This window comes from Oncorhynchus clarkii, chromosome 1 (genome assembly GCF_045791955.1).
Source record: "Oncorhynchus clarkii lewisi isolate Uvic-CL-2024 chromosome 1, UVic_Ocla_1.0, whole genome shotgun sequence".
Taxonomy (NCBI): Eukaryota; Metazoa; Chordata; class Actinopteri; order Salmoniformes; family Salmonidae; genus Oncorhynchus; species Oncorhynchus clarkii.
The window spans coordinates 29777121-29803159 of NC_092147.1; positions in this window are offsets into that span (position 1 = coordinate 29777121).

Consider the following 26039-nt stretch of genomic DNA (forward strand, 5'->3'; position numbering starts at 1 on the left):
CGTCTCTACATCAGTACAGTACAGCAGGGTTTTCCAAACTCTGTCCTGCCCCCCCCTTTGCCCTGGCACTACAAAGCTGATTCACATAGACAACTCATCATCAACCTCTGCTTATTTGAATTCATCTGTGTAGTGCTAGGGAAGAAAACAAAATGTGCAACCAGGGGGGCCCCAGGACAGAGTTTGGGATACCCTGCAGTACAGTACTGTACAGTGCCTGTACAATATCAATCTGGATGTAATGTTTTGTGGTCATGGTCATTGACTCCTCCATACACTGGAGCATTGTCTGTCTTCCTGCCAGCCTTCACTGCGACAACATAAGGAAAAAAACAACTTGCTGAACAGCTGGTCTGGGATCAGGGTGCAACACACTTTGCCTTCGGTCTCAGTTGGGCTGCAATGGGAGTGAAACCTATGGTTTCCTGACGTACTTTGTGTGTGGTGGAGAGACATATGGCTGTGCCTGGTGTTATGTAACCCCAGCCCAAACCATCTGCCTGGAGGCCCAGGTGTGCAGAGCTTGCCAGACTCCATCTCAGTCCAACCACTTGAGCTCTGTCAGTCGTGGCTTTTTAATCTACCCACCATTCTTTGCCTTGTTCCACTTACCCAACATAAACATGTACAAATAAGCTGTATTAGTGTTACCTGCAGGCGCCCACACCTATTGGCTCAATTCTGGAAGGAACAGAGAAGCTGTTAAATATATATATGTGTGTGTGTGTGTGTGTGTGTGTGTGTGTGTGTGTGTGTGTGTGTGTGTGTGTGTGTGTGTGTGTGTGTGTGTGTGTGTGTGTGAGTGAAGGAGTGAGTGAGTGAGTGAGTGAGTGAGTGAGTGAGTGAGTGAGTGAGTGAGTGAGTAAGAGAGCGAGAGAGAGCTGGGGCTTGTGGTCCCCACAGTTTGTTGACAGGAGGGCCCAGTGCTCAATGCAAGCTGGGAGTTATTGGAAAATAAATCATAAATCATCTCACCTCAGTGACAGGGAGTGTCCCTCAGAGTGCAAATCTCCTGTGTGTCCGTCGACCTGCCTGTGTTCCTCCGATTGCTTCCCATCGTAATGCACATGCTAATATCACTCTAACAGGCACTCATGCAGCACACCAATGGAATCCCTATGGCCTGAATAACATATTGACCTATCTTACTGTGAGACACAAGCCCTCTCCATTATAAGGCACCTTGACTTACAAGGAAGGCACTTCGTACTCAGGGATGCTTTAGCAGAATGCCTCTCACTTCAGGACATCGGAATCAGAATGTATCGAAGGACACAAAACATGCTGGGTGGCATTACAACTTAAGCCATGACAGGTTATAGTGAATACAGAGGCATAATTCTGAAATACCCATGAACAATTTCCCTTTACAGAGAACATGGAGACATTCTGGTGATAGAGGCTTTTGTAAATATTGAGAGGAGGGGTGTTCCGGTAACATGGTCTGCACATTCATCTGTGGAGAGAAGAGTACAAAGATGAGCACCCATGAGGATTCAGGGAGAGAGGATCTGTGTTTGATCACCCATCAGGTGTCAGCCATGTTCCGTCTGTTAATAAAAACACAGGAGAGGCTGACGCTCGCTCTTGTTTGTGCCGAGCACATTTCTTCAAAGAGCCTCCACGGCTCTGTAGCTCCTCATTTAAATGGGAAAGTTTATTTTAGCTGGTAGCGTTGGTGGAGCTCCTGTTGACACAGGACATTTCCCCATGAAAACACATTGCCATTGTTTTCCTCTCCTCTCCTCTGTGTTAGCGAAGGTGATTAATGACCACATCTGAGATCCAAAGGGTATCAAAGGATGTGTGACACTCTACAAATCTATCCTAATTACTACACATTGTTACATAGTAATGACAGAGCCAACTGTAAATGGGGAAATATTAAACGCATCACATGCATGTTAGGAAAACCTGAATCTACATATTGACAACAACAAAAAAATTAAGAACTCAATATTTTCTCCTTATCTCAGCAATGGTGCACAATTATTCCTGAATTTGGCCAGTAGCTTTTCACATACAATTTGTTTGGCAAGCATGTTATTTTTTAAACATTGTTTATTGTAACATCATTAAGATACTTTATGCTCTCTTTGCAATATTCCTTGAGTTGAGGTTGCTGCCAGGCTTTTGTAAGTATATAGTAAGAAAGTACTGTCTTACCCCATGAAAACAGACAACTTTAAGTTTTAAAATAAAGTAATAAAAAAATAAAGAATGAAATGCATACTATGAAATGGTAAATGTTAGCACCTACTGCATCGTACTCCATATCACTTCACCTCATATGAAAAATAGTTTGCTATTTTGGAACCCCCTGGCAGCCATAGTGGATCACCACAGACCCAGAGCTCATTTATCTTTTGTCAGAGATGAAGCCAAACTAACGCCATCTCCTGAAGCCGCTAAAGAATGAGGAGGGACGTAGGGAGGGTAAAAATAAACCTGGAGCTCAGGTAACTACACAGAGAAGTCACTCCACAAGTAATGGGTGGCTTCTTTAAAGTGGAATTCTGTTTGGAACGGTCTCTCTCTCTCTCTCTCTCTCTCTCTCTCTCTCTCTCTCTCTCTCTCTCTCTCTCTCTCTCTCTCTCTGCTAGGGAATTATGCTGTTCAGTCTCCCAAAAACTTAATTTAGGCTATTTTGCCAGTCTTCATTTAAAGGGAAAGAGAGCCTCATTTAAAAGAGTGGAATAATTAGTGTTTGACAAGCTGAAACATGTTGGATAATTATTCAAGACTTCGGTAAGCACCTCTCTGTAAGCACTCTGCTAGTGAACCAGTGAACAAGCCTTTACCAGACCACATTAGACTTCTGGAGTGAGGATGCACATCCGAGGCACATCCTGTGCAATATTGATGAACATGTATTGCAATTATGTGGATACTGGGCCACATTTCCTTAAAACAGTAAGATACCAATGTAAATATGTTTGATAGTATACAGCACTATTATTTCAACCAATTTAGTGAAAACAGATGATTAGGGGTTTGAGAGAGACCTACGGGTAAATACATACAGTATGGTAGCTTTGAAATGACAGTCAGTGTCACTGCACCATGGATCACTCTGCTACCCCTACTGTACATCACCGTCATGAATCCACAACCCATGTGACTGCCCATCCCTTCGAGCTCTGCAGCTCACAACAGGATTGAACAGGCCTGCAGTGTGATGAGCACTAGCATAAGAATAACACATCTCTCTGACAAGGCAATGATGGCTCAGACTCAGAATGAGCGGTCTGTGGATCCTAACTCTAAGCCACGTCTTGGTGATGCCCAGGTATGTCTGGAAGTCTCTGTGAGGCTGAGGCTGATCATGGTGGGGCGTGAGCACTGTTACAGAAGACCAACCCTGCTGTGGCTGACAATGGCTCCTTCTCTCCCTATCTGTCCTCTCTCTACCGCCACACTCCAGGGGAGCTCCAGTTCCAGCCCAGAGTCAGAGGCAGGACCTGGGAGAGGGGATAAACACCCTTCCCACATGCACACACAGCCAGTGTGACTACACACCATGACTAAAGAAAGGCCCCACTGTGATTGCTTCGCCATGCCTGATATGCCCTGATGATGGCTCATGCCTGGCCCGGAGATGAGACCCTGATGAAATGTCAAGAGTCAAACAGCAGCAAATGAGAAATCAACAGACAAGCGCTGCATATGGGGGAACTTTAGACGTCTTGGTCTTTGGATGTCTCTTCACAGGTGGTAATAGGGTAGTTGTGGTTGTGTTTGTCTTCTCTCACAATCCTGCATTATGAGTAAAACCAACACAACACTGGATACTCATCCAAAGTGGTTCTGAAGTTCAGCTAGTTTAGAAAGCATGGAGTTGTCACATTTATTTAACAAACCACCAACAACAGTTAAATAGATATATTCACTTATTGGGGATTATTGAGTAATGTAGTTTTTCATTAAATAGTGAGCTATATGAAATCTTCTTTGAAGCCAACCAAAATTCTTCCCGGTTAGGAACAGATTTCATCACTTTTGCAGTGCACATATCACCTTGACTTCGATCCTGACTTGTCTTTTTAATCAACTTCCCAGAAAGTCATCTTCATTGGTAAGTGCCCTGGCCAGCCAGGTAACACTCTGAGAGAGACATATGCTAAGTTTATCTTCAGCAAATAGATCAGCAGTGATTTAATATGTTTCCCCTGTAATGGTTTCCTTTCCCATTGCACTGGGCCCGTTTTGAGTTACTTGCTGCTGGGCATGGCTTCTTAATAGAATCTGAATTCCAATTTGACTCTTCAGATTAGCAGCCTTAATTTGAATGCAGGTGGTGTGCTGCCTGGGAATGTCGATGGCAGTTCACTTGTGCAGGCTCCTTTGCATTGCCTTTTTACTCAGTAATACAGAGCACAGAATTCCTAGTGAAGTTTTAGGAGAAATGCTTGACATGCTATTCCCTGTGGGTCATGTAAAACAGCACACCCCACTGGGCACAGACATCAATTCAACATCTATTCCACGTTGGTTCAACGTCATTTCATTGAAAAGACCTGGAAACAATGTTGATTCAACGAGTGTGTGCCCAGTAGGTCTGATCTGGCCACAATCCAATTGTTTGTGTATTTAGTAATCTATTTATTCTGTTTTACTAATGACTTGATTTTAAGTAGAGGCACCAACTATTTTCTCATAACAACAAGCGTGAGCTGTGATAGTGTCACCATCCCTCTTTTGGGGTAACATAGTTGGTCCATTGTTACTCAAACTATTTCTCCTGAAAGATGAATGGGATGTTGACTTGATGAAATTATAAATTATTATTAAGAAGTGCACACTTCTTATTGTCAAATCAATCTGGAGTATATACTGTTTTTTGTTGTTTTTTTTTACCCCTTTTTCTCCCCAATTTCGTGGTATCCAATTGTTGTAGTAGCTACTATCTTGTCTCATCGCTACAACTCCCGTACAGGCTCGGGAGAGACGAAGGTTGAAAGTCATGCGCCTCCGATACACAACCCAACCAGCCGCACTGCTTCTTAACACAGCGCGCATCCAACCCGGAAGCCAGCCGCACCAATGTGTCGGAGGCTACACCATGCACCTGGCAACCTTGGTTAGCGCGCACTGCGCCCGGCCCGCCACAGAAGTCGCTGGTGCGCAATGAGACAAGGACATCCCTACCGACCAAGCCCTCCCTAACCCGGACGACGCTAGGCCAATTGTGCGTCTCCCCACGGACCTCCCGGTCGCGGCCGGTTACGACAGAGCCTGGGCGCGAACCCAGGGACTCTGATGGCACAGCTGGCACTGCAGTACAGCGCCCTTAACCACTGCGCCACCCGGGAGGCCCCTGGAGTATATACTGTTAACAGGCGGCTGGTGGCACCTTAATTACTATGGCTCATAGTAACGGTTGGAATGCAATTAATGGAACGGTATCAAACACGTGGTTTCCATGCGGTTGATGCCATTCCATTTACTCCATTCCAGCCATTATTATGAGTCGTCCTCCCCGCACCAGCCTCCTGTGATACTGTATCATAGATAACAATGTATTTTCCATGAATTTATTAAAAACAGAAATCCTACACTTGCAGTAGCCAGAATATCAATAATACAACATAAGCTTTCAGGCAACAGGCACAGAAAGAGGGCTCTAATTGAGTTCTTAATTAGCAGAGCTTGTGGGGAGGCAAAGTGGGTTATCAGGCCATGGACAAGTACGTGACCAGTGGGTCCTTGAAAAGGCCTTTGAACAATAAATCTCAAATACTTGATATTACAGGTTCAGAAAATGGTGGGTAGCTCGGTGGGAGGTCAGATTTTAATTAATGTGCAAGTAAAATACCTAACGATTACAGAAATATGAGAAATATTCTAAATCAATGGAGAGGCGGAACAGAGATGCTGCAACTTCAGTCAGGGTAGACAGGGGTATACTGCATGATGTATGCATTCATTACCACTACCTTTACCGCATTCAAAGTCCCATAAAATACCTATTAAAATATCGTGTTTGAGATAAAACAATATACCTTATTCCTTTTGGACATGTAGTCAAGAATAATGGGAGAACATTTTTTTTTACAATACAAGTAATATCAGAAGGAAGGATTCTATTCTGAGAAGGGAACAGAGTCTGTTTTTGTAGGTTTGCAGTATCGTTTGCCCATCACAGTATAAAGGTATTGTAAAAGACATTGAGAAATGAAAAGATGAAGATGGAGAGATAGACGTGATATGCTCACTTGTTCATAGATCTGAAATAGATAGGTAATGTGCTCACTTGTTCGTGTCATAAACGATCAGTGATAATAGTTGTATCACTCACCGACGGCAGCCAACGCAGTCATACAATAATGTAGTGAGTTAATGTATCATACACATAACTTGCACTGGGCCATGTGCAGTAAATTAACTGGATGTCAAAGATATCTGTGTACGCAAAGTGTATTTTAACTAATTGATTTCAGAAAGCAAACACCCTTACATCAACATGATGGCCACCAGTACTACTCAGGTCGGTCACTGTTTGTTTAACAGAATGGAAAACATTTTTCTTAGCAGTTAGAAAACTCATTGCTTGTCCACAGGGTCTGTCTAGCTTTCTCAAGCTTGTAAAAACCTTGCCTAATGGCCTTTGTTATGTGAGGCCACAGTCAAGGTTCAACCTCTGCAGAGGAATAGTCTCCAGACAGTTGTAAATTCCAATAAAAGGTTCACGCCAAAGTGAGCGTGAGTGAGTTATTTTGTTAAAGAGGGAGGTGGGCCTTGCTCCAGTGGGCCCTCTTTCCATTACAACAGCTCCCCAGTGCCTAATGGCCTAGCCCCTCTCTGCTGGGTAAATGTTTACCCTGCCATAAGAAATCAAGAGACTCACCACAAACATGAATACAGAGGCCAGCATCGGCATGGGCAGGGAGATAATGAGGTACTATTACCCCGGTCTCCCTGCCTCGGACCCAGCCAACTCTCATTATAACTGAGGTGATGGGGAGGAGAGCCTAATCCGGTCAGTCAGGAGGATTTGCTCTCTTCCAGAGAGAGGTTGCCTACATACTAAAAAGGAGGGGAGGGAATCAACAGTGAAAATATTTGAACAGTCTATTCAAACACCTTGTGGATGGAGGGGAGGCAGGCGGCCAGAGAGCAGTTGTTGAGAATGGGAGATGAGGAGATGGCTAAGACACTCAGGCAGTTTCACTGGGATTTTGTCATGGGCTGCCAAAGTGCCTTTGATTTACTGAGGCAGCTATTGATAATTAATTGTATCATCTGTTTCCTCTCCCATTCAAGCCAAGAAAAGTGAACCCAAACTCCTCTTCAGAGGCCTGGGTACAATTCACACCATCATAGAGGGTGATTGGACTTGGGCTGGCTGGATGAGCATGTCAACAGATGGCAGTTATAACTACAACACTTTCAATTTCAATCCTAGGGAGAAAACCCACTCTCTTGAGCCCAGAACTTTGGCAAGGTATGGAGGCAACAATTAATATTATTTTCATAAATATACTTCTATGGTTCTGACTGATCTGAACATACAGTATATAAACTTGAGGTTGAGATACATCCTCAAGCAGAATATTCCATATAATAGCTGACATAACAAGCATTCCTTTTGATTTCACCTGTCATTAATTCAGCCTGTCAAATATGGTTTATCACTGCTTCCTCTATCGCCCACGGTTATGGGTGATCATGAGTTGAACAGTTTCTGTCTCACTGCTTTTTCACACAAACATAGCTAGCTCCCTGACGCGTCCAGAGAGTGGGCGATGTCTACAGCAGACTACATGGCCGTATATGGGAACATACTTTTTATCTCAATAATTCATAATCTTGGAGGGATGTTGAATAATTGAACTGAACTTGGAGGCCTTTCAGCTCAGTGGAGCTTTGCATGTGGCTGACGGATCTGTGGGATTCCATGCACATTACAGGGGGAGAGGGGAAACATAGTGATAAGCAGCATTTCTGTTTTCACTTCTCACGTATTGATCAATTATTCAGACAGAGCCTCTGATTGTGACCTGGGTTCTGAGAAGACAGAGCCCAAAGTCTTCCCAGCCAGAGACTTGTCCATGGCAAGCATCGCTCATCTCATTCTATGCCATTTCATGCTCCATCCAGCATGCTCTTATATCATACAAAACAGACTTGAACCTTTGCAAAATACACCCTTTTGTGTTCAGTTGCCGTGGATATTGGTTCAAATGTTGCTGTAACTGTCTTTCATCTTGAAAATTTGACGAATTGGTGGAGCAGCTTGGTGACATCATGACTGTCCACAATAATCAAAATAGGTCAGATCAGATTTGCAATGAATAACTTAAATTAGACCCCCTTCACCTGTAGAGTGGGAAGGAAATAACTAGTGGGGATTAACAACTCACATCCTGCCTCCTGGGTGGCGCAGTGGTTAAGGGCGCTGTACTACAGCGCCAGCTGTGCCATCAGAGTCCCTGGGTTTGCGCCCAGGCTCTGTCGTAACCGGCCGTGACCGGGAGGTCCATGGGGCGATGCACAATTGGCCTAACGTCGTCCGGGTTAGGGAGGGATTGGTCGGTAGGGATCTCCTTGTCTCATCGCGCACCAGCGACTCCTGTGGCGGGACGGGCACAGTGCGTGCTAGCCAAGGTTGCCAGGTGCACGGTGTAGCCTCCGACACATTGGTGTGGCTGGCTTCCGGGTTGGACGCGCGCTGTGTTAAGAAGCAGTACGGCTGGTTGGGTTGTGTATCGGAGGACGCATGACATTCAGCCTTCGTCTCTCCCGAGCCCGTACGGGAGTTGTAGCAATGAGACAAGATAGTACAACAATTGGATACCACGAAATTGGGGAGAAAAAAAGGGGTAAAATGAATAAAAATAAAAAAATAAATAAATAAAAAACTCACGTCCTGTTGTAAATCAAGGGAGAAGATCCAGTCTTGAACTCTCCAAATTCACCAAAAGAATTGTCTCAACAGACCTTTTTCCTGCTGAAACTAATGTGGGGAATGTTCAGAGGTGATCTATAGAATACCAGTGCCATTTTGCTTGTTGTTTTGTGATGTCATTAAAAATGTTATAAAGGAAATACTGTAACTTGGAAAGTGTACCCACTACATATATGAAGTTTCCATACAATGCATTGTGCATGTAATATGAAACGTTATGAAAGTGTTTTTTATTCAGAGAGGGATGTGATTTGAGAAGCTATAAGAGATCATTGTTTTATATAACTTTGCACGGTGAGTAGTCACCGCCCCGGCGTGAGGTCAGGGAGTGTGCCAGCCTGCCAGAACTGCCCCTTTCGAGCAAAAGATACTGTGAGGGAAAAAAGTATTTGATCCCCTGCTGATTTTGTACGTTTGTCAACTGATGAAGAAATGATCAGTCTATAATTTTAATGGTAGGTTTATATGAACAGTGAGAGACAGAATAACAACAAAAAAATCCAGAAAAACCCATGTCAAAAATGTTATAAATTGATTTGCATTTTAATGAGGGAAATGAGTATTTGACACCTCTGCAAAACACGACTTAGTACTTAGTACTTGGCAATCACAGAGGTCAGATGTTTCTTGTAGTTAGCCACCAGGTTTGCACACATCTCAGGAGGGATTTTGTCCCACTCCTCTTTGCAGATCTTCTCCAAGTCATTAAGGTTTCGAGGCTGACGTTTGGCAACTTTAACCTTCAGCTCCCTCCATTGATTTTCTATGGGATTAAGGTCTGGAGACTGGCTAAGCCACTCCAGGACCTTAATGTGCTTCTTCTTGAGCCACTCCTTTGTTGCCTTGGCTGTGTGTTTTGGGTCATTGTCATGCTGGAATACCCATCCACGACCCATTTTCAATGCCCTGGTTGAGGGAAGGAGGTTCTCACCCAAGATTTGACGGTACATTGTCCCGTCCATCATGCCTTTGATGCGGTGAAGTTGTCCTGTCCCCTTAGCAGAAAAACACCCCCAAAGCATAATGTTTCCACCTCCATGTTTGGCAGTGGGGATGGTTGTCTTGTGGTCATAGGCAGCATTCCTCCTCCTCCAAACATGGCGAGTTGAGTTGATGCCAAAGAGCTCCATTTCGGTCTCATCTGACCACAACACTTTCACCCAGTTGTCCTCTGAATCATTCAGATGTTTATTGGCAAACCTCAGACGGGCATGTACATGTGCTTTCTTGAGCAGGGGGACCTTGCGGGTGCTGCAGGATTTCAGTCCTTCACGGTGTAGTGTGTTACCAATTGTTTTCTTGGTGACTATGGTCCCAGCTGCCTTGAGATCATTGACAAGATCCTCCTGTGTAGTTCTGGGCTGATTCCTCACCGTTCTCATGATCATTGCAACTCCACGAGGTGAGAGAGGGAGATTGACGGTTCTTTTGTGTTTCTTCCATTTGCGAATAATCGCACCAACTGTTGTCACCTTCTCACCAAGCTGCTTGGCGATGGTCTTGTAGCCCATTCCAGCCTTGTGTAGGTCTACAATCTTGTCCCTGATATCCTTGGAGAGCTCTTTGGTCTTGGCCATGGTGGGGAGTTTGGAATCTGATTGATTGATTGCTTCTGTGGATAGGTGTCTTTTATACAGGTAACAAACTGAGATGAGGAGCACTCACTTTAAGAGTGTGCTCCTAATCTCAGCTCGTTACCTGTATAAAACACACCTGGGAGCCAGAAATCTTTCTGATTGAGAGGGGGTCAAATACTTATTTCCCTCATTAAAATGCAAATCAATTTATAACATTTTTGACATGCGTTTTTCAGGATTTTTTTGTTATTATCAGTGTGCAAACGTACACAATCAGCAGGGGATCAAATACTTTCCCCCCTCACTGTATAAAGGATGCAACTGCACGTTTAAAATGTTTAGAACTTTGAATCTCAACATGAGGTGTAGAAGATAAATTCACCTCCCCGACACCTCCCCGACAATCACTAGGATCACGCTGCTATCACTGGTATCTGTCCTAAGTAAAGTATCTTCAAGACCGAAAGGAAGGAAAATCAACTCTGTATTTCTGTTCAGGACTTGTCACTACTTCCGCCGAAGTCGGTCCCTCTCCTTGTTCGGGCGATGTTCGGTGGTCGACATCACCAATCTTCTAGCCATCACTGCTCCATTTTTAATTTTCCATTGGTTTTGTCTTGTCTTCCTTCACACCTGGTTCCAATCCCATCAATTACATGTTGTGTATTTAACCCTCTGTTTCCCATCATGTCCTTGTCGGAGATTGTTTGTTTCTATGTTCATGTATTATGTATTGGTGCGTGACGGGTTCTTGTACCCACTTTTATTTATTTTGTCATTTTGGTTTTGGAGTTTTGTTAAGTCTATTAAACGACTCCATTTATACCAAGTTCGATTCTCCTGCGCCTGACTTCCCTGCCACCTACACACACGCTATTACAGGACTACACGACAAGTCACAGGATACGAGACAACTACGAAGAAGGACAACAGTAGAAGACTTGTTGGAACCATTTCGGACAATCAGAGCCTTACAAGCGTGCCGCGAAAAGGCCCAACCCCCTTTCCAAGGCTGCCCTTTTCACAGAGGGAACGTAAACACATTCATAATTTCTTACTCATAGCGTGCTACGGTTTGTGTGCAAAGTATATGTTTACTGTAGGTGTGAGTAGTTTCTGAATGTACCAGTGTCTCTGTCCCTCTTTCCATCTCTTCTTTAACAAGCATCAATGTTGTTGTCATTCCGCAGAGTGTGTATGTTTATCCTGTGTTCCTATATAAATAGCTGGTAAAGAAATAATTAAACCAATTTGTGTAGTACTGAATCATAAGTAACGCTTGGGTTTTTGCAGATGCAAGGAGGTTACACCTGTTCAGAATGACGATATGATACAAGGTTATGATTAATAAGTTGACTGTTTATAGATGTGATAGGTAGACCTTTTAGAGTTTAATTCGGGAGATGGTAAATCTTTAAAGAACTGTTCTCGTGGTGTCCCAGATCCTGATGAGTTAGTTGTTAATTGATTAATTTAATGGAGCAGCATGGGCACTCCAAGGCAGCTCTCTTGTTCTTCTCCCCTTTTCCCCCCTCTCATCTGGGGGGAGGAGGACTGGGGGAGTGGGTGGTGTCTTTTCTCTCTCTCTGAGAGCTGGGGGCTCTCCCAGTCAGGGCAGGGTTTTGTCACATGGACCTACTCTTGAGTGCGGGGCTCTTTTAATCAAAGGCATAATTTCAGAGGAAAGCCTAGTGTAGCCACTCTGATCCCTGGCTGCGAGTGGCTAATTAAAACAAAGGAAAGAGCTGAGTTTCCACAGAGGCCTTTTAAGGATCTGCAGCATGTACTCTGTGTCTGAAGAGCAAATAGCTACCCCAAGATTCACAAGATCAACACACTTGCTAAGATAGTTTCAAAAACGTGAGTAAATTCTTACCGAAGAAAATCACACATGCATCCATTAAAGTGCAATGGCTACTGCACACAGGCCTACGTCATTAGTTAGAAATCCATGAGGACATTAAAAGATGATTTCGTAGACATTGGTTTTACACATCACACGTGTATGAGGCAGTGGACTTAAACAAGAGAAGGACGTTTTCAGGTCTGTACAAGGTTATAGAATGATGCTCAAAGATAATATGTTATTGAAGTACATTAGCTCTGAGTTCTGAGGATGTACAGAACGTTCACCTCTCTTTGAAAGGATGGCATGAGCCATGGGACTAAAGCAAAGATCGTTTGTTATTAAGAATTATAAACTGTGAGCCCTGAATGCTGATTGTCTGATAGCCGTGGTATATCAGACCGTAAACCATGGGTATGACAAATCGTTTATTTTTACTGCTCTAATTACATTGGTAACAAGTTTATAATAGCAAGAAGACGCCTATGATATATGGCCAATATATGGCCAATATTAGCCATGGTATATTGGCTACATACCACACCTCCCCTGGCCTTATTGCTTAATCAACCCATGGGATTTAGTCGACTATTGTTCTAAGCTCAAATGAAGCCAGCCTAGCGATTGAGGTCAGCCAACATCCCTTTAAACTCCTGAATCAGAATAACCTGATACACACCATATAGGGGTCATGCTGAGCTTTGTCTGATATGATTTATGATATAGTAGTTCACCTGTAGAGGACAATACATGTCATACAACATTGCTTTGTTAGAAAAACAGTTTCATACCGTGTGATAGATGGATTTGAAGTAGTCCAGGCTTCCAGACACAAGGAGAGAATGTTTTAGACAGAGGTTTTTAATCTTAGTTTTATGCTCCTCACGTCTCCAGAGTTCCTTGTTTTCCCGTATTGACTAAAATCGGCCCACCTTTCTGCTGTAAAACGAACTTAGTGGGATTATTCAATGAAGAAAAACATGCCCATGTTTTTGTTCCACTGGTTGCCTTGTTCACTGGTGCAAGTACAGTATGTTACAAGTGGGTGACAATATCAGGTCACAATATTGGTCAGTAAAATCACTCTGACTTCTGAACCTATAAGTATATTTTACATTTGTATATTTGTCATTTAACAGATGCTCTTATCAGAGCGATTTATAGTTAGTGCATTAATCTTAAAATAGCTAGGTGGGAGAACCACATTCCACAGGCATAGAAAGTACATTTTCCCTCAATAACACAGCTGTCAATAGAGTTAGAGCTAGAAGGGGGGGGGGGGTCAACTGCAAGTGCTGGTTAAGTGTTTATTTTTGAGTGAGGGGGATTATTTAAGATACTGTTTGAAGAGGTAGGGTTTCAGACGTTTTCGGGAAAGATGGGCAGGGACTCTGCTACCCTAGCTTCAGGGGGAAGCTGGTTCCCTTCAGGGGGTGCCAGGACAGAGAAAAGCATGGACTGGGCAGAGTGGGAGCTGGCCTCCCGTAGGGGTGGGAGGACCAAGAGACATGAGGAAGCAGAACGGAGTGCTCGGGTTGGGGTGTCGGGTTTGAGCATAGCCTGAAGGTGGGGAGGGGTATTTCCTTTTGCTGTTCCATAGGTAAGCACCAAGTGAGAGTGTCCAGTCATTTGTCAAGGTGTCAAATCAAAATAAAATCTAAAATATTTGTCACATGCGCCACATGCAAGAGGTGTAGACTTTACCGTGACATTTTACTTTCCCAACAATGCAGAGTTCAAAAGAACAACATTTTGTAAATAGAATAGCAATAGTAGTAACACAATAAAAATAACAATAATGAGGCTAGATAATAATGTACATGTAGGTAGTGTAATATGTAATATGTACATGTAGGTAGTGGAAAAAAATGACTAATGACTAATGACTGTTTTCTTTATTATTTGGTTAGGTCAGGGTGTGACAAGGGTGGTTTGTGTAGTTTTGGATTGTCTAGGGGTTTTTGTATGTTCATTGGGTTTTCTAGATTGGTTCTCAATCAGAGGCAGCTGTTTATCATTGTCTCTGATTGGGGACCATATTTAGGTAGCCATATTCCTTGGATAGTTTGTGGGTTATTATTCTATGTTTAGTTGCCTGTTCTGCACTAGCCAAATAGCTTCACGGTTCGTTTTGTATAGTTTTGTTCAGTGTTCTCTCTTTTATTAAATGAGTTATGTACGCTTACCACGCTGCGCTTTGGTCTCCTCATTATGATGGCCGCGACAGAACAACCCACCATAAAAGGACCAAGCAGCATGAAAAGGAGGAGCAGTGTTTGATGGAGCAGACACCCTGGACGTGGGAGGAAATACTAGCAGGAGAGGATCGCCTACCATGGAGGCAGGTGGAGATAGCACGGGAGGAACGGTGACGATATGAGGGTACACGGCTAGCACAGAAGCCTGAGAGGCAGCCCCTATAAAACATTTTGGGGGGGAGCACGAGGAGATTGCTTGAGTCAGGTCGTGCTTACTGTGGGGAGCGTGTTACTGGTCAGGCACTGTGTTATGCGGTAGAGCGCACAGTGTCTCCAGTGTGCTTTTCTAGCCCGGTGCGCTCTATTCCAGCTCCTCGCATTGGCCGGGCTAGAATGGGCATCCAGCCAGGAAGGACGCTCAGTGCTCCTGGTCTCCAGTGTACCTCCTTGGACCAGGATATCCTGCGCGGGCATTGCGTACTGTGTCTCCGATGAGACGTACTGGGCTTTGTAGACCTGTGCCAGCGAAAATAAAAAATAAACATCCAGCCAGGACGCTCTACACTCCAGAACTCCAGTACGCCTCCACAGTCCAGTACGTCCTGTTCCTCCTCCCCGCACTCACCCTGAGGTGCGTGTACTCAGCCCAGTACCACCAGTTCCAGCCCAGTACCACCAGTTCCAGCCCAGTACCACCAGTGCTCAGCCCAGTACCACCAGTTCCAGCACACAGGCCTCCAGGGTCCAGTATGCCCTGTTCCTGCTCCTCCAACTCGCCCGGAGGTGCGTGTCCCCAGCCCGGTACCACAAGTTCCGACAGCACGCACCAGGCCTACAGTGCGCCTCGGCAGTCCAGAGCGTCCGGCGACAGTACCCAGTCCACAGCGTCCGGCGACAGTTCACAGTCCAGGGGTCTCCAGCAACGGTCCGGGGTCTCCAGCGACGGTCCGGGGTCTCCAGCGACGGTCCCCAGTCCGGGGTCTCTAGCGATGGTCCCCAGTCCAGAACATCCAGCGACGATCCACGCAGCGAGGGTCCCCAACCGGGGCATAGGGCGAGGATCCGCAGTCCAGAGCCTCTGACGATGATCCACGGGTCAGTGATACAAAAGGTTAGATGCCCACCTAGACCCTCCCATATAGGTGTAGGTTTGGGGGGGGGGTGCTGTCACCCCGATCTTAGTTATCTTTGTTTTCTTTATTATTTGGTTAGGTCAGGGTGTGACAAGGGTTGTTTTTGTATTGTCTTGGGTTTTTTGTATGTTTATGGGGTTTTGCCTAGTCTAGGTGTTTATATGTCTATGGTTGCCTAGATTGGTTCTCAATCAGAGGCAGCTGTTTATCATTGTCTTTGATTGGGGACCATATTTAGGTAGCCATATTCCTTGGATAGTTTGTGGGTTGTTCTATGTTTAGTTGCCTGTTCTGCACTAGGCATATAGCGTCACGGTTCATTTTGTTCAGTGGTCTATCTTTTATTAAATTAGTTATGTACGCTTACCACCCTGCGCATTGGTCTCATTATGACGGCTGTGACATTAACAGAGTAGCAGCAGCGTATGTGAAGTGTGTGTGTGTGTAAGTATGCAAATAGTCTGGGTAGCCATTTTATTAACTGTTCATCAGTCTTATGGCTTGGGGTAGAAGCTGTTCAGGAGCTTTTGGGTTCCAGAATTGGCGCTCTGGTACTGCTTGACATGAACAGTTTATGGCTTGGGTGGCTGGGGTCTTTCAAAATTTTCCGGGCCTTCTTCTGACACCACCTGGTATAGAGGTTCTGAATGGCAGGGAGCGCGGACCCAGTGATGTACTGGGCCGTCCGCACCAACATCTGTAGCACCTTGTGGTTGGATGCCAAGCAGCAGCCAGTCACAATGTTTTCAATTGTGTACCACAGTATGAGTCATAATACCCATACAACATAGCAGTAAAACCCAGAAACGGTTCAAAAACATTTTTCCACCATACGTTTTTTCGTAGGAGAAACCTACTTCATATAGGGTCAGTTTTGTGTAGGCTTAACCTGGAGTGACATTTTGATAACCCTGCATATCTCTCTTGGACAACGTAACTTTTATCAATATATTCACCAATAATTACTCCCCCAAAATGAAATGCTAAGTAACCGCTAATGTGGCTATCATACAGAACTACACATCCTGTCGCAAGCTTTGATATAATCACTCAAGGAGAAGGGTGGGAAAAACCTCCACATTTATCCATGCAAACTCTCATCGACAACTAGCAAGTAACCTAGAGTTATTAATTAAGCTAGCCCAAGGCTAGTACTTTGTCTACTAGCCCAGTCTGAAATGTGCCAAACTAGCCTGATACAGCAGTGAAATGGCTAGCAGAAAATGTGCCAAACTAGCCTGACACAGCAGTGAAATGTTGCCTTAACAAACATCACATGACACAGATTTAGGACCTGAGTGTTACTCGGGCTAGTAGAAATTGTGGCCTGCTGGCCAGTGCCCAAAATCCTTATGTTCCAGCCCTGGATATCAGTCCCTTTCAGATGATCCCCCCCCCCCCCCCCATCACTGTTGGTCCTCCTCAGTGACCTCACGGCTGAGGGTTTTAACTTTCCTTTTGAGAATTAGAATGACAAGTACAATCTTATAGCTCATGGCAATACTTTACCTGTTCGGGAAAATATACCCTAGACTGTCCTGATCATCTAGTTGAGCATTCCAGATAATGACCTGCATCCCAGCACAAATGTCCCATCCACATATACTGAACACAAATATACACACAACATGTAAAGTGTTGGTCCCATGTTTGATAAGCTGAAATAAATGATCGCAGAAATGTTCCATAAGTACAAAAAGCTTATTTATCACAAAATGTATGTATATGAGATTGTTCAATTAGCCACCCTTTGCCTTGATGACAGCTTTGCACACTCTTGGCATTCTCTCTTTATGTTGTGTTGTCTCTCTTGTCGTGATGTGTGTTTTGTCCTATATTTTAATTTAATTTATTTGCATTTTTAATTCTAGTCCCCATCCCCGCAGGAGGCATTTTGAGTTTTGTTAAACACCTTTTTGCTTACCATATGATTCCACATGTGTTATTTCATAGTTTTGAGGTCTTCACTATCATTTTACAATATAGAAAATAGCAAAAATAATGAAAAACCCTTGAATGAATAGGTGTTCTAAACCTTTTGACCGGTAGCACAGATGTTACCATTTTAGTAATCAACTTAGCTAACTAGTAAAAGTTTAAAAAACATGTATTTCAAATCAAATCAAACTTTTTTGTCACATGCGCTGAGTACAGTAAGTAGCCTTTACTGTGAAATGCTTAAATACAAGCCCTTAGCAAACAGTGCAGTTCAAGAAGAGTTAAGAAAACATTTACCAAGTAGACTAAAATAAAAATGAATATTATAAAGTAACACAATAAGAATAACAATGACGAGGCTATATACAGGGGGCACTGGTACCGAGTCTGTGTGCGGGGGTACAGGTTAGTTGAGGTAATTTGTACATGATGGTTGTTGTGAAGTGACTATGCATAGATAATAAACAACGAGTAGCAGCAGTGTACAAAAGGTGGCAATTTTATTAATTGTTCAGCAGTCTTATGGCTTGGGGGTAGAAGCTGATGAGGAGCCTTTTGGTCCTAGACTTGGCGCTCCGGTACCGCTTGCAGTGGGGTAGCAGAAAAAACAGTCTATAACTGGAGTCTCTGACAATGTCATGGGCTTCCCTCTGACACCACCTATTATAAGGGTCTTGGATGGCAGGAAGCTTGGCCCCAGTGATGTACTGGGCCGTTCGCACTACCCTCTGTAGCACTACCCGTAGCAGTTTCCATAGCAGGAGATGATGGAACCTGTCAGGATGCTTTCGATGGTGCAGCTGTAGAACCTTTTGAGAATCTGGGGACCCATGCCAAATATTTTCAGTCTCCTGAGGGGGGAAATGTTTTGTTGTGCCCTCTTTAAGACAATCATGGTATGTTTGGACCATGATAGTTTGGTGGTGATGTGGACACCAAGGGACTTGAAACTCCCGACCCACTCCACTACAGCCACGTCGATGTTAATGGGGGCCTGTTCGGCCCACCTTTTCCTGTAGTCTATGATCAGCTCCTTTGTCTTGATCACATTAAGAGAGAGGTTGTTGTCCTGGCACCACACTGACAGTTCTCTGACCTCCTCCCTATAGGCCGTCTCATCGTTGTCGGTGATCAGACCTACCACTGTTGTGTTGTCCAGCAAACTTAATGATGGTGTTGGAGTTGTGTTTGGCAACGCAGTCATGGGTGAACAGGGAATACAGGAGGGGACTAAGTACACACCCCTGAGGGGCCCCAGTGTTGAGGATCAGCGTGGCAGATGTGTTGTTGCCTACTCTTACCACCTGGGGGCAACCCGTCAGGAAGTCCAGGATCCAGTTGTAGAGGGAGTTGTTTAGTCCCAGAGTTTTTAGCTTAGTGATGAGCTTTGTGGGCACTATGGTGTTGAACGCTGAGCTGTAGTCAATGAACAGCATTCTCACATAGATGTTCTAGGTGAGAAAGGGTAGTGTAGAGTGCGATTGAGATTGCGTCATCTGTGGACCTGTTGGGGCAGTTTGTGAATTGGAGTGGGTCTAGGGTGTCCGGGAGGATGCTGTTGATGTGAGCTATGACCAGCCTTTCAAAGCACTTCATGGCTACCGAAGTGAGTGCCACGGGGTGGTAATAATTTAGGCAGGTTACCTTCGCTACCTTGGGCACAGGGACTATGGTCGTCTGCTTGAAACATGTAGGTATTACAAACTTGGTCAAGGATAAGTTGAAAATATCAGTGAAGACATTTAACAGTTGGTCCGCACATGCTTTGAGTACACTTCGTGGTCATCCGTCTGGCCCAACGGCTTTGTGAACGTTGACCTGTTTAACCTTCTCGCTAGCGACCCACCTCAACAACATCCGGTGAAATTGCAGAGCGCAAAATTCAAATGACAGAAATAGAAATATTTAACATTCATGAAAATACAAGTGTCATACATCAAAATAAAGCTGAACTTCTTGTTAATCCATCCACTGTGTCAGATTTCAAAAAGGCTTTAACGTGAAAGCACACCATGCGATTATCTGAGGACAGTGCCCCGCATACAAAAGCATGAAAAACATTTTTCAACCAGGCAGGTGCGCCACGAAAGTCAGAAATAGCGATATAATAAAAGCCTTACCTTTGAAGATCTTCTTCTGTTGGCACTCCAAAAGGTCCCTGCTACATCACAAATGGTCCTTTTGTTCGATAAAGTCCTTCTTTATAACCCCAAAAACTCAGTTTAGCTGGTGCGCTTCATTCAATAATCCAACGGTTTCCCTCCTTCAAAATGCATACAAAATGAATTCCAAACGTTACCAATAAACTTCTCCAAACAAGTCAAACAACATTTATAATCAAACCTCAGGTACCCTAATACTTAAATAAATGATACAATTTAAGACGGAGAATCGTTATTGTCTTTACCGGAGATAAACAACAAAGAACGCGTTGTCATCCACGCGCATGAAAACACTACAGCCAAAATGGGAGCCACTTAGAAAAACTCATTTTTCCAAAAGCAAACCGGAAACTCTTTCTAAAGACTGTTGACATCTAGGGGAAGCCCTAGGAACTGCAATCTGGGAGGATTTTGCCTCATAATAAACATGACAGCCATTAGAAACAGTGGTAGGCTGAACATTTTTTTTTGTTGGATGGTTTGTCCTCGGGGTTCCGCTTGCCATATCAGTTCTGTTATACTCACATACATTATTTTAACATTTTTAGAAACTTTAGAGTATTTTCTATCCAATACTACCAATGTTATGCATATTCTAGCTTCTGGGCCTGAGTAACAGGAAGTTTACTTTGGGCACACTTTTCATCCGGACGTTAAAATACTGCCCCCTAGCCCAAAGAGGTTAAAGGTTTTGTTCACATCGGCTACCGAGAGCGTTATCACAGTCATTTAGAAACGCTGGTGCTCTTGTGCATGCTTCGGTGTTTGGTGATGCTTACCTCGAAGCGAGCATAAAAGGCATTTAGCTCATCTGGTAGGCTCGCGTCACTGGGCAGCTTGCGAGTGGGTTTCCCTTTGTAGTCTGTAATAGTTTTCAAGCCCTGCCATATCCGACGAGTGTCAGAGCCGGTGTAGTAGGATTCAATCTTAATCCTGTATTGACACTTTTCTGGTTCATGGTTCATCTGAGGGCATAGCGGGATTTCTTATAAGCGTCTGGAAATCGGCAACTCTAACCTTTAGCTTGACGCGGATGTTGCCTGTACTCCATGGCTTCTGGTTGGGATATGTACGCACAGTCACTGTGGGGACGATGTCGTCGATGCACTTGTTGATGAAGCCGATGACTGAGGTGGTGTATTCCTCAATGCCATTAGACGAATCTCAGAACATATTCCAGTCTGTGCTAGCAAGTCCTGTAGTGTAGCATCTGTGTCATCTGACCACTTCCGTATTGAGTGAGTCACTGGTGCTTCCTGCTTTAGTTTTAGCTTATAAGCAGGAATCAGGAGGATTTCATTATGGTCAGATTTGCCAAATGGAGGGCGGGGGACAGCTTCGTATGCATCTCTGTGTGTGGAGTAAAGTTGGTCTAGTATTTTATTTATCTGGTTGCACATGTGACATGCTGTTAAAAATTTGGTAAAAGTGATTTAAGTTTGTCTGCATTAAAGTCCCCGGTTACAAGGAGCGCCGCTTCTGGGTGAGCATTTTCGTCTTTGCTTATGGCCTTATAGAGTTGGTTGAGAGTAGTCTTAGTGCCAGCTTCGTTCTGTGGTGGTAAATAGACGACTACGAATAATATAGATGAGAACTCTTGGTAGATACTGTGGTCTACAGCTTATCATAAGGTACTCTTTTTCAGGCGAGCAATACCTAGAGAATTCTTTAATATTAGACATCGGGCACCAGCTGTTATTGACAAATAGACACACACCCCCACCCCTCGTCTTACCAGAGGTAGAGTCTTTTTTCTGCTGGTGCATGGAATATCCCGCTAGCTCTATATTGTACTTATCGTCGTTCAGCCACATCTCTGTGAAACATGAGATGTTACAGTTTTTAATGTCCCGTTGGTAGGATAATCTTAATCTTAGGTCATCAATTTTATTTTCCAACTAATGTACGTTAGCAAGAAGATTGGATGTCAGTGGGAGTTTACTCACTTGCCTACGGATTCTCAGAAGGCTGCCCGATCTGCGGCCCCTTTTCCAGCGTCTATTCTTCATGAAAAAGTCAGGGATCTGGGCCTGTTCTATTGAAAGCAGGATATCCTTCTCGTCGAACTCGTTAAAGGAAAAAGTTTATTCCAGTCCGCAGTGAGTAATCGCTGTTCTGATGTCCAGAATTTATTTTCGGTCATAAGAGACGGTAGCAGCAACATTATGTACACAATAAGTAAAAAAATAAGTTACACAAACCCCGAAAAACTAACAAAATAGCACACTTGTTTGGGAGAATGGAAAACGTCAGCCATGATTTTGGGCGCCATCTTGTCACAGCACTTGGGTTTGCAGCGTCCATTTTCTGGTGAAAAAGAAAAATGGCCCTGTATTTACCAGAAAAGGGTAGCTCATCCACCATGGCAGAAGACGAAGATCCAGATTGTTGATTGGGAAACAAGAACAAACAAGGAGGCATGAAGATTGAGTGTTGAGGGACCATTTATCACATTGTCCACGGTGGGTTTGTATTATGATAAACAATTAATTCTCTGTCCAGATATAGGTGTTGATACGGCATTGAAAAAGCCACACCACTGACCAAATGTCTCTTTGTTTTCCAGTCCAAAGTCAGTGAATCCCTCAGGCCATCCAGTACATAGATATCCTGTGCCAGTGTGCTCCGATCGCAAGCATCCCATTGTAGCAACTACAGCATACCGAGTCTCTCAGTAACTTAGTAACTCATCAAATGTAATACAACAATGCATTTGTAGATACAGTATATCTGCACAGAATGTTTGTCATGTTTGTGTATGGTTCTGTCCGGTTAAAGATGGTGATACAGCATTGACAAAGACCTACCACTGACCAAATGTCTCTTTGTTTTCCAGTCCAACAGGAGTGCTTCCTTCAGACCAACCAGTGTATGGACATCCTGTGCCAGTGTGATGCGAGCTTCCAGTTGTGGAGAATTCAGCACATCGAGCCTGTGGACAGACAGGTCAGTAACCATTCAAATATCATACAAAAGTGTAAAACATTGAATATGTAGATACATACATTTTTTCTATTTATGCCCACTTTTCCCCATGTTTTAGACATGAGGCATGATATGCGGAACATCAGGCTCACCCCACGAGAAGCAGTGCAAGATCAATGCCACTCTCAGCCAGGAGATCTGCTGGAAGTGATGTACTCTATCTCTCTCTTACTCTTGGGTTAAGACATAATTTAAAAAAATACAAATCTAAATTCCCACTGTGCCCATGATACAATACAATGTGAAATGTGTTGTACTACTAAATGAAGCTGTGAAGAGATGCACTCAGACCAGCCTTTGTGATTGAACTTACATGAACTATATTACTTTAGTTGGCTGCTTTGATCAAAACCTGTAAGTAATATAACCTATTCTGGGAGCCTAGTGTGTGTGTATGAATTATGTGGTATATTTCTTTACCATTGGCTTCCCTAAAAACAGTTGCTGACAGGCAGATCAATATGAGTCTATCAGAGGTCATCACGCTGGATGGGGATGGTGATGGAGGCTTTGGTGGTCCACACAATGAAGAAGCAGGTGTCCCTTCCAGTAACGTGGAGCTGACAGATGTATAGAACACATTGAATTACTAAAATGCTCATACTTAACATAATAGCTACACTCACCAACACAGGATAAACTTTCTCCCTCATGCTGACCCTGACCGAACTGGTAAGTTGCCCTTCATTATAGCTGCACATGGCCAGACTTATAGTGGTCTTCTCCCCTTTTAATGTTCTTATGCTCATCGTTGAAAAATACCATAAGGTCTGAAATAGACACCAAAGTCAACATACTGTATAAACAATTATCTAGGCTAAGCAAAATACAATTATTTTTTGATCTACTGCTCTGCTAACTAGCTAGCTAAAGTGTAGTCGGTGGCTAGCTAAGACAGAGAATGGGTACGGAAGAAGTTCAACACTTTATTCAATTAATTTCAATACAGCACATGGATTCATCATTGATTAGGCACAGGTCTCTGATCAGGGTAGCTGATAGTGTTGGCTAGAGATGACATGCAGGAGCATCCTGCAGGAATTTGTAGTCTCGCCAAGGTCTTCTCTGTTGCTAATTAGCATTTCAATATTTTTTGTGTAGATTGAGGTGAATATATTGATAAAACTCACCTTGTTCGAGATAGAATTACACGCTTATCAAAATCTCACATTACTTATTTTGAAGTGTTTGTAAAATTCACTATGTGAAAAATAAATTGTGGAAAAACGATTGGAACCATTTCCATGTTTGAACATTCCATGATTAATAGGTATTATGACGCGTCCACTGTGGGGGACTATGGTGCAGTTGCATTTACTTTTTGAGGATCTGAGGGCCCATGCCAAATCATCTCAGCCTGCTGAGAGGGAAGAGGCGTTGTCGTGCCTTCTTCACGACTGTGTTGGCGTGTGTGGACCATGTTAAATCAAATCAAATCAAATTGTATTTGTCACATGTGCCAAATACAACAGTGAAATGCTTACTTACAAGCCCTTAACCAACAATACAGTTTTAAGAAAATACCTAAAAACTGTATAAAAGTAACAAATAATTAAAGAGCAGCAGTAATATAACAATAGCGAGGCCATATACTACAGCGGGGTACCGTTACAGAGTCAATGTGCGGGGGCACCGGTTAGTTGAGGTAATATGTACATGTAGGTAGAGTTTTAAAGTGACTATGCATAGATAATAACAGAGTAGCAGTGGTGTAGAAAAGGGGGGGGCAGGCAATGCAAATAGTTTGGGTGGCCATTTCATTAGAAAAATTGAATCAATTTATTCCTTAGTGATGTGGACACCGAGGATCAAGCCAGCTTGCTAAGGACCATATATCGGCCTGTGTCAGAAGAGGCAGACCTCATAAGGTTGAAGTTGGCTTGACCTTCCAAAGACAGGAACAACTTTTAACATAATTTCTTTGTGACCCCTGAGCTTCAGTCTAACTCAGAGCAAATGAAAGAGAGATTCAAACAGGGGATTACTTTGGAAATGAGCCATGCCATATCTCTAAAAACAGACTGTCCGAGGACTGGATAGCTTACCTTTTGTATTTTTTTCTGTTGCCGGAGATTAGGAAAATAATTTGAACACATATTCACAGGGTCGTGTCTGTGGGTATGTTCTACAAAGGTACTATGGCTACAACCACTTAATTTGTGATTAGGGCTTTATTCTGAGGTGTTTATTCCACAGGGAATGCATTAGATCCAGAGGCTCCTTCATTCTTTCCCTTCCTGCGCCTCGTTCCCCCTGTGAGGTGATTTAATGTTATTCTCTTGGTGATAAAGAACTGAAGAGCATGACCACAAATACACTGAATACATTATCTATTTTTTCCCTGCTCACCCGAGGAAGGTTATTCTATCATGCAAATTACTTCTGTGCTCCAACATATTTCTCAGGTGTTTCATTCCATAGACATCAAATTATTTTTGGTCTAATGCCAGGTGACTTATCTATAGTGATTCAACGTTGCCAAATTGAATGAAAACGATGCTATTGTGTTGAATACAATAGTATGAGAAATGTTTGTGGCATAAATTTAATATATTAGTTTTGGTCAAGGAAAATATTATATTCCAAATGCTACTCTGTCGCATTACATTGTCATGATATAACTTGGCCTTACAGTATCTGTATGTCTTTATCTTACAAATAAGATTACAGCAAATTGATGCTTACTGTACAATAACTGCAAAACAACACATTTTCCTTCTGTTTTTGTAAAGGTCATTCACACTGTGATTTAAAAGACCGAAATATCTATTTCATTCTGAATTTCAAAGAAATAGAAGGGATAACCTTTCTGAACGTTGTTGTGCTGTGAGTCCTTTTGAAAGACACTATTTAGGATAGAGTTAATTTTCCTTCAACACTATAAATATATTTTCTATACTCAACAAAAGGGCTGTTAATTGAGTTACCTGTGGTTTATGACCAGGCCTTTGTTGGGTGATACAGTACATGCTCTCAGGGCTTGGTGGTTCATACACTGCCTTGAGCTGCAGCTCACCATCTGTGGCAGCCAAGGGGACAACTGTTGCTCACTAAATTAGCCAGCTCCATCATACTGATGCATCAGTAGAGGACCTGAGCTCTCTGTGACCCCCACAACCAAGCCCTCTCCTCCACTAATATAGATGCAAACTCAACTAGGTCAAGCACCAGGTATAAATCTTCCTTGGCAAGGCGCAGTGGCGTATGCCAGGCATGCACCGCAGGCTGGCGTGACGGACTGTGATTGGAGCCGCGGCTCATGCCGGAGGCGGGTACGCCGTAGCCTCTGCCT